Source organism: Oryctolagus cuniculus, chromosome 15 (genome assembly GCF_051225735.1).
Source record: "Oryctolagus cuniculus isolate XC-2025 breed Fujian yellow rabbit chromosome 15, ASM5122573v1, whole genome shotgun sequence".
NCBI classification, from domain to species: domain Eukaryota; kingdom Metazoa; phylum Chordata; class Mammalia; order Lagomorpha; family Leporidae; genus Oryctolagus; species Oryctolagus cuniculus.
This window is the reverse complement of record NC_142881.1, coordinates 14,025,630-14,043,598: the sequence shown is the minus strand read 5'-3', so window position 1 is coordinate 14,043,598 and position 17,969 is coordinate 14,025,630. Positions and strand designations below refer to the sequence as shown.

The 17,969-nt window shown below is 46.8% G+C and overlaps 1 protein-coding gene across 16 annotated transcripts in view; it reads right to left on the bottom strand.

The window, feature by feature from the left end:
• Positions 1 to 17,969, bottom strand: part of GFRA1 (GDNF family receptor alpha 1) — a 232,134-nt gene that overhangs the window by 171,551 nt on the left and 42,614 nt on the right. The window lies entirely within an intron of this gene.

Below are 17,969 nucleotides of genomic sequence, written 5' to 3'. Positions count from 1 at the left end.
GGGTGGGCATGGAGGAAGGGACCTCGGGCAGGGATACATGCCCTTACTCCTCACCACTTCCTTTTGTGTGTTTCACACTGTAGCAGGCAAGTCTGCAGAGAGCACTATTCATACCTTCTATTCCAAAAACTCTTTCATATGCGAGTAAACGCTTTTAGATTTTTTTCAGCTATTCCTTTTCAGCCTTATTTACATTTTGCACCTTTTTATTCAAATGTAAATTTTAATAAACATGAGTATAAATATTGCAACAATTTTGCACATGAGTTATCTTGTAATTTACACTCTGAATGTATATCCTTTGTGGTCTCTGGTATAAATCATTCTGCTCACAGCATCATTTAGCTTTTTGCTCTGTATAATAATGGCTTGCATACCATCTTTAAAATCTCACTTTTCCAGACAGAAAGAGCTACCCAGGCTCAGGTTCAAATACTTCATGAGCGGCAGAACGAGAGATAAGGTAGAAATAGTTGTTTCTGTGTTCATGGCTACATTTTACCCTCTGCCCACCCCTCCACAAATCGTGGATGTCAGAGGATGGTATCCACAGAAATACTCTCAACACTCTTGCTCTGACGTTCATGTCCAACACACATGTCCCAAACCAGGAGAAGCAGTCACCTGTGAAAATCAAAGGACCTGAAATGTGAGTGCGATACTCCCCTTCCGGTCTAACCAACCACGAAGAACTCTGAACGCCTGGGAATCAGCAACCTGCACCCTGAGCTCATCCTCCCTGAGCAAGAACCGAGGCAGACCAACACCCCACCTGGTGCCGGCGAGGTGAAGCTGAATCATTTGCAGGATCACTTTCCCACCTGTTGCTGTGCGGAATCACTCCGGGAACAAGACTTGGTGCCCTCGTGTCTACAGGAATTGGAAAGCACGCAAACACAGAGTTGCCAGTGGTCACTCTAGCTTCCATCAAGTTGAGCCCAAAGGACACCGGGGACACTTGTGCAGAGGAAATGAACTCCTTCAGACAAAGCTCTGCTCACGCTCACTTCCCCAGGGAGGAAACCGCAGCCCTAATTATCCGTGTGAACAAAGCAAGCCTGTTCTCCAGCCCCACCCCCAGCCCCGGGAGCCATTCTGATCCCAGAGATGGATGGATGGGCCTATGTAGCAAGATGGTGACACAGATATGGGAAGCAGGAAGTCAGAAAGAATTCAGATTCGCCTCCCTGAGCCCCAAGTCCAACGTCTTCCATTGGAAAGGAGCATCAGGATGTGTGCCCCTCCCCCACAGCTACTGAGATTCACGTCGTAGAGATCCTTAATGCACTGCGTCCTCCAGAGACTGGGGCCATAAAAAGACCAGATTATTTATTAGTATTAATAAGTTATGGCAATTAAGCGAGGTGATTCCTAAACATGGCTGATTAAAAACTTTCCTGAGTGCTGCTCGTCCACATGGCTAGTGTTTACCACGATTAAAAATGATTTAACCGCACTCCGGGTGAACCCCCCTCTTGTGCCTGGGTTAATAATTAGCAGTGCTCAGAGCTGCGTGGGTTAAGTGAGTTGGTTCCCCTTTATTTATCTATCACTTTGTTTTACGAGCACTAGTGGATGGCAGTCTTATTGCCCATTCAGTCTGCTAGGAGCCATTTACTATTTCAATCCACAGTCCATAACTATGGTTAGAGAAACCTCACTATTATTACAATATCACACTTAGCTCACACTCCACAGCATTAAAGATATGCCAAACAGGGCAAGTGTGCATGACTTCCTTATGACTGGGGGAGGTAAAGTTACCAGTTCTCAAACAATGTAATTCATACTGCTCTCACCATTTTGCTTTCTTTTCCAGGTTAAATTATATATGAGGGGAGTTTAGTTTCTTGAAAATGCATGCACTTAACTCCCATTTAAGAAGTCTCACCTGGGGAGACAGCTGTCTTGCAAGTTCTCCTGTGGTTTGAGCTACAGAAAGAAATCTCTGTTTTTAAGTACAAGTGCTTTTACAGGAAAGCACTGTGAATTTGACTGGGACTCAATCAACCAGGGCTAAGGATGGGAGCTAGAGAACAGCTGGAATGAATGCTGCTTCCTTGAATGGGGTCAGGTTCACCATTAAACAAAGTCAAATTCAAGATCAGTGGAGCTGCCCCACCACCATCAAATTTCAAAATCCAGTAAGCTCTGAACATGGACGTGAAGAGTAGCTAGAATTCAGCCTATACACTTCTGCAGTCCTCTGTGAATGGAGAAAATTCTTTCTTCCCTGTGTTGAAAAGGAAGGCCCACACATGCCTCCCTTCTTGCTGAATGCCAGCCCTTTGGAACAGCCATGCTTTAAGTTGACAAAGCCCAGGTCCCAACAGGCAGGTGACTTTCCCAGTACGGGCAGTGTTACTCCCCTCTGTGCTCCCAAATATGCCAACACACGATGAGGACCACTGGATCCCAGAGAGCTGGGATTCGGCTGGAGCCCCTTATTAAGTAGAAACCGAGGATAATCAATCTCTCCTGGCCTATTTCATCATCTATAAAATGGAGGTGGTGGGCTGGCACTGTGGTGTAGTGGATTAAGCCACCGCCTGCAAGGCCAGCATCCCATAGGGGCACCAGTTCATTTCCCAGTTGCTCCACTTCCAATCCAGCTCCTTGCTAATGTACCTGGGAAGGCAGCAGAGGATGTCCAAGCAATTGGGCCCCTGCACCCACATGAGAGGCCCGGATGAAGCTCCTGGTTCCTAGCTTTGGTCTGGCCCAGCCCAGGTCGTTGCTGCCATCTGGGGAGTCCATCAGTGGATGGAAGACCTCTCCCTCTCTTAGTAATTTTTTCAATTAAATAAATAAATCCTTTTTTTAAAAAAAATGGAGGCGGTAAGAATAAGCTTTTTATCTACCACAAGGGATATCATGAGGGTCAAGTTGGATTTACTGAACATAAAGAACATGAAACACTCAAAAATTCAGTTCAATCCCAGCGAGGCTGCCTTCCTACCTATCCTGGACTAGCTGTTCAACTCACCGGGTCTCAGTGAAATGAGGACAAGAAAACTTGTCTTTCAGAATTCCTGTGAAGACAACCAAGACCATAGACGTGAAGGGTCAGCACTCGGCTGGCTCACGGTGCACACTCAATAAGCAGCAGTCAATATTGTCACAGTAACAAGCAACGGAACAGGGTAACAAAAGTTCTGAAGTCACCGCTCCTTCCACATCTGGTTGTGTGATCTTGGGCAAGTTTTTTAATGTCCCCAATCCTTGGTTTTCTCTTCACCAACATGCCAGAAACAATCGCCAATGTTTGTGCTTCCTCATAAGTTGCTATAGAGACCCAATCAGGTAATACATAGACCGCCCCATAGCTGGTCTGTAGGTCTTCTACAGATTTTACGATTCCACAAACTTCTGTTGATTGCCTACTGCTTGCAAACCCTCTGTGACTCGCTCAGGACTGTGCAAGGATCGTAAGAGGAAAATTCATTAAAATAAAATGTGTTAATTCCTCCCGGTCATCACGCAGCTGCCTGCCATTAAAGCCCAAGGCAGTTCAAGTTGTGCCTTAGGAATGAATTGGTTTGAGGCTTTGAGATCAGAGGTCCAAGGACATCCTAAAAACACCAGGAACTCAAGAGGCTGAGAGCAGAATCCAGAGGTTGCTGGAGCCCAGGGCCTGGCCCTTGCTTTCCAGTACCCATTCCGCCCATAGGCGGTGTCCCCCTGGCCCACCACTGTTTCTCAAGGCTACCACTGAAGCCGCTCAGCCAGCCCTGCCCTGGGACTCAGCACCACACCCCTCGTGGCTAAAGATCCAAAGAGGTGGGGGCTGCAAGCAGGCAGCTGAATTGGCCACCCATGCAAGGGCACAGCTCTGCTCCCGAGAGTGGGGTTCTAGAAAGAACTTGCCTGAGCGGAGGTTCCACCATTTTATGGCATAAATCAAAGTCTGAGGACAAGAAACCACATAAGCAGATCCCCTTCCCGTCGGTGCCTTGCCGGAGTCCAGGGCCCCTCCAGAGCGCCCGGCCCGGCCTCAGTGGCACCACACAGGGCTGTGATTAGTTTTCTGTGTCTCCGAAGCCAGACAGCTCAGGCAGCCTGGTGGCCACACAGCCAATATCCATGACCCTCCCGCTTCCTCCAGGCACAGGCAGGCAGCTCTGGCCGAACAGACCCCCAGCAAGTCCCGGTAATCGCTTTAGGCACCGGCGGTGAAGCCTCGCATCTTGGCTCCAGCCCTCCCTGCCAAAGACGACCCCGTCCGTGAAACCGGGTGGTCTGTAATCTCGCTCTCCTTTTTCTTCTCTGCCTGGTTTTGGGTGCAGGCCAGGGAAAGTTCTCTCGCCTTCCTTGCTCCTGGCCTCCCCTCACCTTTTATCACGTTGGAGATGAAGACCAGTGCTTTGCCTGGCATTGTTGTACCTCCGAAGGCACAGAGCGCTCAGGAAATGTCTTTTATTTGTGGATAAGGGGAAAAAGAGCCTGAGGTATCTTCCTGCTACACCGACTAGCGACTGTGCTGCTGACATCAATCGCGGGCTGTGTGCTTGTAACCCATCAGCCTACAATGACTTGGGAAGGCACAGCAAGGGACAGGAGCTAGTAAAAGTCCCTAACATTTTTATGACATTCTATCCCTAGTATATCTCACTCCTAGCACAGGGGGATAAAGCTCTTAACTACTGAAAGAACATAAAAAATAGATTTAGGAATAATACTTTTTATGATTGCATTCTGTATACTATGAAAGATATGTTCAAGTCTGCTAGTACTTTATGGAGCTGATAAAATAGAACAGTATGGCTTCCCAGCTAACAGTGTATTTTATATCCATTTAAAATGTTTTCTCTTAAATTGAATTACTTTTTGAGTAATTATAATAAGACTAATCTGGGCTTAATGAATTCATGTACAAATACTTTAGACTGCATTATTAAAATCTCTATGATATGAAACTATATTAAACTCCGTCTCTCTGGCAACCAATGTTTTTCTTTGAAAGGAACAGCATACATGACTTTCTCTGAATTCTTTTGAATCCACTAACTTAGAAATCAGAAGAAGTCACAGTAATAGCCCAAACAAAAAAAGAGGTCGACAAATAACACTCTAATTTCCCTAAACTTACATAATTAAGTACTAATTAGTAGTCACCAGAAAGCATTTTTATTAAGCACCTAGTATGCAAAGGTCCATCCCATTGTAGCTCTGATTATGACATAAACCCACTATTGGCAAAACACTAAAAGCGCACCCCTGGGGATCAAGCCTTATATTCTACAGTCTCTGAACACAGCAGTGTAAATATCTGGGTTCCAGCTGGCACCACAGGGAAAGCCACGCACAGTCTCTGGGATTCAGTTCCCCTTCTGCAAAACAATTTGTACAAGATGATCTCGGAGGTCCCTGCGAGTTCTAAACCGCGCTGGTTTCGAGTCTAAAATTACACACATCATATCCAATGGGCTCTTATTGCATATAGCTTATTCATCATCTTAGCTATGCTAAATTACATGCACAGAAAAAATCCATCCCCTGCAATTCACACGCATCCACAAACACATCCATAATACAGCCTGTGATTTCAAATTTACCCCAAGATGTTATCTCAGTGGTAAGGTATTTTTCCCATTACGGATAAATTACAAGCTATGTGAAACCCTTAAGGTTACAGTGCCTCCTTGAATCAATCTCTAAGTCTCCTACCCATCCACCGAACACATACTTCTAGAAACATGCCCTTTCACCTCCACCTCCAAATCAACTGATTAATCTTATCACAGACAGAGTCCTCAACCAGGTCTTTGAGATCCAGGCTTTAATCAGATTGGTAACCCAGCCTCTTAAATCCAAACTGTGTATTTACAACTGTCCAGCAGAATAAATCTCTCTCTTGGCTGGGTCATTATTATCAGGATGGACAACTTTAAAAGTCAACATAAGACAATGGCCATCATCATTATTCTGATGGCTTGGCACAAATTACTATCAGGAGAGCTCGCAGGAACCAGAGACAATTAAAGCTGACTTCTAAGAGGCTGCCCCAACATCAAGCACTGTTGATCCTCACGAAACGGAGCCGAGTCTCACAGGAGGCGGTCTGGCGGCGGGATGTACTCTGGCCTGGCCTCCGTGCAGGGGCTGCATGGTCTGGCCTGGCTCTGCTATAAATTGCCTTGGACAAATCATCTGAGCACGATGGCTCCCAAGCCACCTGCCCATTTCCTTGGTGCACTAACTCAGTTCAGACTGAGAAAACACAGTTGGCGTTTTCTCTTTCTCTGCTTCTAACTAAATGCAAGGCGCCATGATGCCAGGAATGCTTTGCGCACTGCAGCTCCATGGTCCAGGTCTGGATATTAGACCCTAGTAGGCACATGTTAACAACAACTAATATGTTTTCAAAGCTTTCTGCTTACCAGAAGCTATGTTAAGTCCTTTGCATAGATGGTTTTAATCTCAATCACCCAAAAAGGGAGCTATTATCATCCTCCTCTTAAAGGTAAGGAGGCACAGCCCCAGAGAGATCAATGGTAGCTTTCAAGGGTCACAGGACAGCAATTGAGCTGGGATCTGACCCAAGCCCAAACTCTCAACCACTGTGCTACACTCTCTCTCAATGGACACGTGGAAGGAGGCATGAACAAGTAAACTCATTCTCTAAGACGACCCAGAGAGAGAAGCTATATGTATAATACTTTTAATATCCTATATCTGTCTCTAGACCCCCAAATACATTTTTCTGTAACATTACTATCAGTGGATTTCAGGTCCAATTAAAGAAACCACCTAGCTGTATATCTGTTTTTGAACTTCACAAAAAGAAAAAAAAAAAAGAGAGAGAGAGAGAGAGAGAGAGAAGCAACTCTTGGACCAGCCTTGTGGTGCAGTGGGTAAAGCCACTGCCTGTAATGCCAGCATCCCAGATGGGCACCAGTTCAGATCCTGGCTGCCCTACTTCCAATCCAGTTCTCTGTTAAAGGCCTGGGAACCCATGTGAGACCCAGATAACGCTCCTGGCTCTGGCATTGCCCAGCACTGGCCGTTGTAACCATCTGGGGAGTGAACCAGTAGATGGAAGATCTCTCTATAAATCTTAAAAAAAAAAAACAAAAAACACTTAACTCTTCCTTTTAAGGAAAAAGCAAGGGAATAGAGAGGGATGAAAGCTGGATAAAAGAACTCCAAAAGAAAGGAATGCAGGAAAAATACGAAACAAGGAAATGTAATGGAGCAGCAAAGATTCAGGCGACTCACAAGGAAGGTAGTTAATAGAAGCAGGTCACTTTTTATTCAAGGGGTGCAGGAAGATGGAGCTGGGGTGGCTTGGGGACAAAGAGCAGGATCTCATCTGTTGGGTCACTCCCCAAAAGCCGAGATGAAGCCAGGAGCCGAGGACTCGACTCAACCATTCAGGCCATCACTGTCATCTCCCAGGTCTGCGTTAGCAGGAAGCCAGAGTCAGGACTTGAACATAGGCACCCAACACGGGATTCAGGCATCCCAACCAGTGTTGTGTCCACTAGGGCAAATGGCTGCCTCAGAGGCAGGTAATATGGGCAGAGGTTAATAAGGAAATTAAATTTCAGGATATCTTTAAGGTCAACAGAATTCTTTGGCACTCCGGCAACTATACTGGTTGTGCTAAATAGAAATACTTGCATGGATTCTAGAACTTGACCATGAGTGCCCAGTAAAACTAATCGTGATTCACTTCCCAAGCCAGCAGCCTCCAGCATGGAAGAGTGGAGCCCAAAGTAGAGACATGAGGAAACACCTACAGCAATGCAGCAGTCACTTTCTCTTCCTTGTATCCGCTTCTTGGATAGCAGAACCAACGTTTTCTATGTAAACCAATGGAAGCCTGGAAGTGTTAACCCATACTCTTTATCCCCCAAGTGTTGGCATTTCTCCCAGGTAGATGGACACCAGGAATTAAATGTCAAAATGCCAACTACAGGTGCTCCGTGACTCTCTGGAAGCCAGCACATGTAGAAATGCAAACGTCATTTTCATGTAGGATTTGTACAGCTGGTGTACCACAACCTCCCTGAGAAAAAGGGTGCCAGCCTGTTAAAGGGCTTAAAAAATTCTAGCCATGCCCAACACTTGCACTGTTTCAGCCATTGTGGTTGGCACAGCTTTCCTCCCTGGGAGAAGGCAGCCACGAGGCACCATGTTGGAAACAGAGAGCGGCCCTCATCATATAAGGCAACCTGCCTTGATCTTGAACACCTCATACTCCAGGATCAGGAGAAAATTAATTCCCATTCTTTATAAAATCACCCACTTTCAAGTATTTTGATACAGTAGCACAGACAGACTATGACAAGTGGCTATAATGATTATTTCAAGGATAATAACAAGTATTAGTGTCTATGTGAAATAATTGGAACCCTCATACACTGCTGATGGGAATGTAAAGTACTGCAGCCACTTTTGAAGAGTCTGGCAAGGCCCTCAGGTGATTAAATACAGAGTTTACCATTTGATCGAACAATTCCACTCCCAGGTATGTATCCCAAAGAAAGGCAAATACACCCACACAAGAACTTGTACACAAATATATTAATGACAGCATTATTCAAAATAGTGGAAATAATCCAAATGCCAATCAACTGATGAACGGATAAAATGCTGCATAACCATACAAAAGAAGACTTGTCAAAAAAAAAAAAAAAAGAAACTAAGTACAAATACATGCTACAATACAGATGAACCCTGAAAACATTTTGCCAAGTCAAAGAAGCCAGTGGCATACCAGATGTCTCCATTTATATGAGAGGCCCAAGATGAGCAAATCTAGAGGCAGAAAATAGGTTAATGATTCCTAAGGTTGGAGGATATGAGGGTGTCAGGGGAATGGGGAGATGGCAGGTAAGGGGTACTTAATTCCTTTTTGGGGATAAAAACATTCTTCTTTCAGTCACAAGCAAGGGGGAGGATGGGCATGGTGGGAAGAATCACCATGTTCCTAAAGTTGTAATTATGAAGTGTATGATGTTTGTAACTGAAAAGCTATATAGTTCTGCATACATTCCTATGGACTTACTTCTAAGGGTACAAAAACTTGCCATGAGATCCCAAATCCCCTTAAACTGCATGGTAAAAATACCATCTTAAGTGTTAAAGTGATTATATGAATAGGATAAGGGTCTGGTAATAATAATAGAATTGAAAAGGAATGAATGCTCCAACATGGGAAGCAGTCAATACAGCAGACTCATAGAATAACAAATGCTTTAAGTAGTACTCTGACCTCAGAATCAGCCCTTAAAGCATTCTGGTCTGGCTGAAAAGCCCACAAGAGTATTTCAGCCATGGGAAGCCAAGACATTGTGGCAAAAAAAATGTCCTACATGAAGGACCTCAGTGGGTGAGACCCCAGAAAAAGAAGTGGTCAAAGAAGGATGTACTTATCTCTGTAGGGAGGAGAGAAATTCCACTTTGCTTATGGCCATAAGCAAAAAATATTGATGGAGTTTTTTTTAATTCAAAAGGCTTCCACAGCCTAGGCAGCTCATGTCAAGAGCCTTGGGTGATCAGGGACATCATTTATAAGAGTGTTAACTGTTAAATTAATGGCAAGAGTCACTGTGCACTAACTTCCCATGCAAGACCTCTGTCCTCAAAGAGCTGTATTATAATTATGTCTAAGGGCTCCCAAAAGATGTATCATTCTTGGGTGCTTCCTTAAAGTTAATTCAGTTTCAAAAAAGATGCAATGATTTTGAACAACCCTTGTCTTGACTGTTGAGGTTTTTTTTTTTTTTTAAATACAAATTGTTGAACTCTATTTAGTATACAGTTGGTCTTCTGTGTATAAAGTTAATCAAAAATGTATCTTAGGGCCAGCAACATGGCTCACTAGGCTAATCCTCTGCCTGCAGCGCTGGCACACTGGGTTTTAGTCCTGGTTGGCACGCCAGTTCTGTCCCGGTTGCTCCTCTTCCAGTCCAGCTCTCTGCTGTGGCCAGGGAGTGCAGTGGAGGATGGCCCAAGTGCTTGGGCCCTGTACCCGCATGGGAGACCAGGAGAAGCACCTGGCTCCTGGCTTCGGATTGGCCCAGCACGCCGGCCGCAGCACACCGGCCATAGCAGCCACTTGGGAGGTGAACCAATGGAAAAAGGAAGACCTTTCTCTCTGTCTCTCTAACTCTGCCTGTCCAAAAAAAAAAAAAAAAAAAAAAAGTATCTTAGTGGAGAATGAGACTGGGAATGGGAGAGGGAGAAGCAAGAGGGGTGGGAAAGTGGGTGGGAGGGTGGGTACGGTAGGAAGAATCACTATGTTCCTAAGGTTGTACTTATGAAATCTGTATTCCTTAAATAAAAGGATTCTTTGGGAATAAAATTTAAAAAATAATTTTCAAAAAATAAAAAAATTTAAAAGAAATTCTAACATTGATTCTGTGGCAGATGCAGAACTCTGCATTTACTAACAGCCACTGAACTGTACACCTTAAGCAGATGAATCATATGGTATGTGAATTATATCTCAATAAAGCTGTTTGACAAAAGAAAAGAGGTGTGGGTTACAGAAACTTTTCTAATGACAGGCAGTAAGAAACTGCCTGTGAGCCACAGCAAGGCACGCAGACCCTCACAACTGCACCCCAGGTCTTTATCTTACAAACGCACCTGCAGGTGCTGGCAGCTCACTGGGCACAGGGAAAGCTTTGCCAGATGAATGACAGCATCCCCTCTCCTCCCAAGGTCATAGCCCAGTGCCACAGTCCACACCAATGCTGTCCAATATGGTAGCCCTTGGCCACACATGGCTGAGGACTTGAGAGTGAATTGGGATGAGCACTAATGAAAGAACAGTCACTGGACTGCACAGATGTGGTCAGCAAATAAAAGTGAAATAACTCGTCAATCATCGTTAGTGGGGCTGCGGGTGAAGCTGTTGCTTCCAACACTGGCATCACATTTCAGAGCATGAGTTCAAGTCCAGGCTGCTCCACTTCCAATCCAGCTTCTTGCTGATGCAGAGGATGACCTAGGTACTTGGGCCCTGCAACCACGTAGGAGACCTGGAGGGAATTCTTGGCTCTCGGCTTTGGCTTGGCCCAAACCTAGCTGTCGCAGCCATCTGGGTTCTGAACCATCAGATGGAAGATCAAGCGATCGCTCCCTGCCTCTCTTTCACTCTGCCTTTCAAATAAGCTCATAAATTAATCCTTAAAAAAATCATTGTCCATATTAAATTACATGCTGAAATGATATATTGGCTGAGATTAAAGATTATCGCTAAAATTTTCACCTGGGCTTTTCTAAATTTTTTGAACAGGGACTGGAAAATATTAAATCACATTTTATTTCTACTGGAGAATACTAGCCTACTACTGATCTTGAAACTGCTTTAAGATCTAGCATTGATCTTCCCAAACAAATAAATCGTTGAGACTTTCCTGATCACCGATGTTTGGGAGGATTATCTTTTCCAGAATTCTAAATGGTAATTAACTCTGAGGCCCACTCGGCAGTCATAAAGTGCCTGCTGCTCAGTAATTATGAGGCACAAACGGTTCCTTGTTTGCTGCCCGCGGCCATTTGGTTCTCTGCTCTGGGGTGGACGATGCTCGAGATGGTCTTTTAAATATTGGCGTGCCCGAGTCTTCACAAAGCACAAATGTTTCCCAAATAAGGCAGGCCCAGAAAACTTCGTCTGAACTCTTTAAGACTCACGATCAAAAAGGCTTGTCCTTTGAAAATGATTAAAAAAAAATCAGGCGGAGATGACAGACTACTATTCACAGAAAGGAGCCGTCTGCTCAAAGGGATTTCATCAGAAGGGGCTTTGCGTGTCATCTGGGAGGGCTTCCCCGCCACCCCACACTCGTGGACTGGGCCGTTTTGCCTCTCTTCCCTACAATGCGCATGCCCCGGGCACTGAGAACTGGGGGTCTGCAAGTCAGGAGCGAGCTCCCAACAAGGCACTGCTAGAGCTTTGTGAAGAACCCAGGGGCACAGCTGTGCTGCAAGAGAGGGAACAGACATGGCCCGCTAGAGAAGGGGCTGATGGTTCAAGATGTTAGCACCCAGCAGCAGAGCTGAGACGCCTCCGAACACAATGGGTGACCGCCCCTTTATCCAACCAATGCCCAAGGAACTGAGCCAGCGGATCCTACCACTCCCGTTCTTCGCAGTTCAGACAGACTTGGAGTTGAAGTTACACAGCCAGAATCGTGGTGCTAAGTAGCACAGCCATGATTCAAAGTGAGATCTACCCGACCCCAAGTGTAAGACCCTCCCTACGCACCGAGCACTCCTAACACCCTTTCGCTCCACAAATACTCCTCCTTGAGGCCTGCTGTGGGAATAGAAGCCAAGATCCATTTCCTAAAAAGATACATAAACTAGAATCCTGTCTTCCCAGAGAGATTACCCCTCAGTTCCTGCATCTACTTTTGTTCAGAATTGCCAATAAGCTGAAACAGAAGACGGCAGCATCTGCTTAATTATCTGCCCCTTGCATTACAGACCCAGAGACAAAATATCCTGGGGTCCTTCATCTCTGCTAGGCACACAATGGGTCCAGGGGGGAAATACAGCGCCTAATTCACAGCCTGTTCCACTAAGCCCATTTCCTCCACACGCTCAGAAAGACAGAGTACCATGGTCTAGCGCCTCATCCAGGTCGTGCCCCGTGCCCAGTACCGAGCGTATCCAAAGATAAATATACCACAGTCTGTCCTCTGGGATGGGCCTCTTTGAGAGCCTATCAAGTTATTTTAAAGGGCCTATGTTTGGGGCAAATTGTGCTGTAAAGAACAAAACCCATTTCTGGAGCCAGTTTGTGGCTTGAGACGTCTTCAAATTATAGCAGTTGTTACAAAATGTACCTGACTTCCAGTTTCAAAAGAACTGGCTGTAACATGGCTATTTCTAGGTGGGCTTTTTTCAGATCCTGGGTAATCAAAACCTTCATTTTCCACTATCCTCCCACTACTGCCATTATCTCGCAGGCCTGGTAGTCAGTAAGCACTTGGCTGCCTTAGAAAGCTCTGGGTGGTGGGATTTGCAAAGGTAAGGGAATTATAATGGAAATGTCATTACAGGACATCAAAATTCTGGAGGCCTCTGATAAAGAACTGAAAGGAGTCTTCCTCATCATTTACCAGCTAAGGACCCCAAGGAAGCCAGCCGGGGTGCTCCAGAGGACAGCCAAGTGCTCCCAGACCCTTCCCATCTCTGTCCTTGGCTACAGTGAGCAAAACTGCGTCCCCCAAAGCTGCTCACGTCATCTAGGACCTGTGAACGTGTTGTCTTCCCTAATGATGGGGCTTTGCAGACAGGCACCCTTAGCCAGCACTTTTCCCTACATTTTCTTGGTTGTTCCTTGAACAAACTCAACTGGCTCTGTGACTCGTGATTTCTAAGGGGCTTCTTCTGGCCACTTCACAGCTGACCAAATCATCTGTCCAAGGCAAGTGATCACCGACCTATCTGATCACTTTCTAGAAGTCTTAACCAGTGTTTACTGCCAACCCTGCAAACCTGTGTAAGGTACGGTTCCTACGCAAACAGAGCCCTGAACCCTCAGGACGACTTTCAGCACCACCATTTTCTGAGTCCCTGCTCCTCTCCATGCACACACGTATACCCTCTGATGCACTGCTCAAGGCATCTCTGAAATCAAAGCATTGTTATCTCACTTTAATATGTTCTAAGTATTTATTTATTTACTTGAAAGGCAGAGTGGAAAAGAGGGGTGGGGCGGGGGGGGGGAATGTCTTCCATCTAATGACTCACTACCCAAATGCCTGCAATAAACAGAGCTTGGCCAGAACAAAGCCAGGAGCCTGGAACTCCATCCAAGTTTCCCACGTGGGTGCAGGAAACCAAGTACTTAGGCCATCATCTGCTACCTCCCCGGTGCACTGGCAGGAAGTGGATCAGAAACACAGGTGGGATTAGATCCCAGGCACTCCAATATGTAATACAGGCTTCCCAAGCAGTGGCTTAACCCACTGCATCATGTTCCCACCATGTTCTCTCATTCTGAAGTTGAGGAAACTGAGGCTGACAACCTGCTCAGAGCCACAGTGCAGAAACTGGATTCAAGAATCAGGTCGGCAGGCACCGTGGCTCACTAGGCTAATCCTCTGCCTGCGGCACCGGCACCCCAGGTCCTAGTCCCAGTTGAGGTGCCAGATTCTGTCCCGGTTGCCCCTCTTCCAGTCCAGCTCTGCTGTGGCCAGGGAGTGCAGTGGAGGATGGCCCAGGTCCTTGGGCCCTGCACCCACATGGGAGACCAGGAGGAAGCACCTGGCTCCTGGCTTTGGATCAGCACAGCGTGCCGGCCATAGCAGCCATCTGGGAAGTGAACCAACAGAAGGAAGACCTCTCTCTAACTCTGCCTGTCAAAAAAACAAACAAACAAACAAACAAAACCAAGTCTCTTGTGTGCCAAAGTTCCAAGCTCTGCTCACTCTGCTGAGTGGCCTTCCTACATGGACACCAGCTGCTCCTCAGAAGTTTCTGGAAAAGTGTTACAGTGAAGACGCACATATACAAAGGCTGCTACATGTCAATTCTGGCTTCTCTGCCAAGCACGGGAAAAGGTTATTGTTGATGCACACAAGACTGGTTTCAACTCTAGAAACACTGAGTGACTATTAGAAGCTACCAATATAAATAGATCAGAGGTTCCTTCCTCTACTAAAAGAGCAAGGAGGGGCCAGCACTGTGGTGTAGCGAGTAGAACTGCCATCTGCAGTGCTGGCATCCCATATGGATGCTGGTTCGAGTCCCAGCTGTTCCACTTCTGATCCAGCTCTCTGCCAAGGCCTGGGAAGGCACTGGAGTCCTTGGGCCCCTGCACCCACATGAGAGATCTGGAAGAAGCTCCTGGCTCCTGATTTTGGATCCGCACTGTTGCAGCAGTCTGGGAGTGAACCAGCAGATGGAACACCTCTCTCTCCGTGTCTGCCTCTGCCTCTCTGTAACTCTGCCTTTCAAACAAATAAATAAATATTAAAAAAAAAAAAAGAGCAAGGAACTCAGGGACACACACACACACATTAAAAAAAACTTTGCAAGCAAAGTCTTACAGAAGCGAGCAACAGGCCCAGGCATTCAGGAAGCTTTAGAGACAAGGCCACCCGGAGCAGAAGCAGAAGCAGAAGGCGGGGCTGCAGAGACAACAGAACATCTGGACCGGTGGAGCATCTGGGATGGAGAGGAAGCCGGACAGGTAGGAGAGCGCTAGATTACAGGATGGGAAAGGTTTTGCATCACGTGTCAGGAAAGCTTGGACTTTGTTTGTTTAAAATAACTACTCCTATCCCGTTTCGCTGCATGTCATGGGGATCCAGGGAGACTTCCGGACAGGGAGTAAACTGCTCACAGCGGCGCTTCAAGGGCCTTTCTAAAAAAGGGTAAAGAGTGGCAATGGCAGGTGGGCCAGTGAGGAAGGGGCCACCCCTCCCCTCACCCGGCTGCCAGACACAAGACCTGTCCCTGTGACTGGGCCAAAGTCCCCAAGGCTGACCCACAGGATGGATGTCCAGCCCCAGCTCTGTTCTCTTGCTGGTTCTGAGATGCCGGTCAAGTTACAGACTTAAATGAGGAGGCTGAAATGAGGAAACATGGCGGCGAACACTCTGTCTCCCTCTAAAGCGTTACAGTTCAATGTCAGAACACAGGACACAAGTTTGTGCCTTTGCCTCACTTAAGGCATGAGGCCAAGTAGGTCTCAGATTACTCGGACCTCATCATGGATTCCGACTACATATCCATAACCGACAGAAAGCATTTTAAAAATGGGTGCACATTAGGCAAATCCACTTCGCAGTGCTACACAGATTATAAAGGGCTTCCCTGCGGCCTGGTGTTGTGCCAGCAGGGTGAGTCAGTGCTTGCAAGGCAGGCATCCCATACCCGAGTGCTGGCTTGAATCCTGGCTGCTCTGCTTCTGATACAGATTCCTGCTTATGTGCCTGGGGAAAAAGGAAGATAGGCCAGGTGCCTGGGCCCTCGCCACACACCTGGGAAACAAGGATGGAGTTCCCGATTCCTGGCTTTGGTCTGGCTCAGCCCTGGCTGTTGCAGCCATTTAGGGAATGAACCAGCAGATGGAAGACTGTCACTTTTTTGTTCTCTCTCTCCCCCCAAATATAAATAAGTCTTTTTTTTTTTTTTAAAGCAGGCTTTCCTTTCCCAATCTTAATAAGTGTTTGCCTTTCCCTCTCCCAAATTCTAGACCTTTCTCTTCTATCCTCACTTAACACAGCTGCCAGCCTTCTCCTAACTCACCTGCTTAGGGAAGAAAAATAATCTGTTGTAATACACCCATAAATTTAAATTCTAACTACAATATAAAAGCCAATGCCCTGTGACAGGCATCACTTCACATTTCCACAACACCTAAATCAAGAGCTGAGCACACAGCTCACTGAAAACCAATTCAACCAAGGTGTGCACCAACAGCACTTCCTTCCGCAAACAGGAGTGTTCCAGAACACCCTTCAAAAGTGGCCAGGCCTGCAGTGGTCAAGTAGATGGGATCATTGGGACCAGACTGGTAACCAGGATGGAGAGGGGAGGGAGGGGAGGGGAGGGGGGAGGAGAGGGAGGGGAGGAAAGGGAGGCGAGGACAAGGGGGAGAGGGAGGGGGAGGGGAGAGAGGGGAGGAGGGGGAGGGAGGGGGAAGGGGAGGGAGGGGAGGAGAGGGAGGGGAGGAAAGGGAAGGGACAGAGGGAGGGGGAGGAGGAGAGGGGGGAGGAGAAGAGAGAGGGAGGGGGGAGGAGGGAGGGGAGAGGGAGGGGAAGAGGGAGGAGGAGAGACAGGGAGGGGAGGAAAGGGAAGGGACAGAGGGAGGGGGAGGAGGAGAGGGGGGAGGAGAAGAGAGAGGGAGGGGGGAGGAGGGAGGGGAGAGGGAGGGGAAGAGGGAGGAGGAGAGACAGGGAGGGGGAGAGGGAGGGAGGGAGGGGGAGAGGGAGGAAGAGAAGGAGGGGAGGGGAGAGAGAGGGAAGGAGGGAGAGAGAAAGAGAAAGCAGAGAGAGAAAAGGGGGGGAGGGGGAGGGGAGGGGGAGGGGGAGGGGAGGGGGAGGGGAGGGGGAGGGGGAGGGGAGGAGAGAGAAACCTCCGTGATCCTCAGTGGTTTATACTCTCCACTTGCCAAAGAAGACTGATGATTGAAACCTGTGAGAGCTGCAGGCAAGAAGGCTGCCCCCAGCGATGCAAACCTGGATGAAGAGCTGGACCCCGGCATGTGCTAAAGTAACCACGTTAAAAATTAAACAGATCCCATAGGATTCAGAAAGAGCGTGAAGAGAAACGCCAGTGATGTCAACTTCTCAGGGAATGCACAGTACAAAGTGTAATTTGGCGCCCTTCCAGAATCTTGTCTTACATAGCTGTTGGGTGATTTAAAGAGATGAGGATTTCAGTGGCTTGAATCCTCTTTAAATATACACTATTTGAATGAACCCATTTATTGTAAATATCAAGGCATTGTGTTTGAAATTTCATACTTAAAAAAGTGTTCTCTGCCATTTTTCTTCAAACCTTTTAAGATACTTAAATGATTCCTGATTTAAAAAAAAACTACTAATCCTGGTGTTTAATGATGATAAAGGACTTGTCTATTTTTGTAACAAATCACCAGAACAGAAAGCTATTATGGAGTAATTAAACACCACATTCAGATATAGAGAAAAGGAGAATCGCAAATTACTTTTTACAGCTTGTTCTGAAGTTTTCTGAAGTGGAACTCATTTTAATCATTAAACGCCTCAAAGGTGTTAGAAAGTATTCAGGAGGTTTCTGTGATACCCTGTGATTCCTGGGCCTATGGCCTCGGATCTGCCGGGGTCTCCAGGAGCTGGCCCCAGCTTTGCTGAGCCCCTGCAGGCAGAACTGCTGCGGGGAGCCCACCTTTCCGCTCTTCCCACGAAGGCTGTGACCCTGGATGAAGCATGTTTGCGAACTGGGCCAAAGACCAAGTTTCCATGGGTTCCGGCTTGTATCGAGACTAACCACCTGTAGTTCTGTCTTGTTAT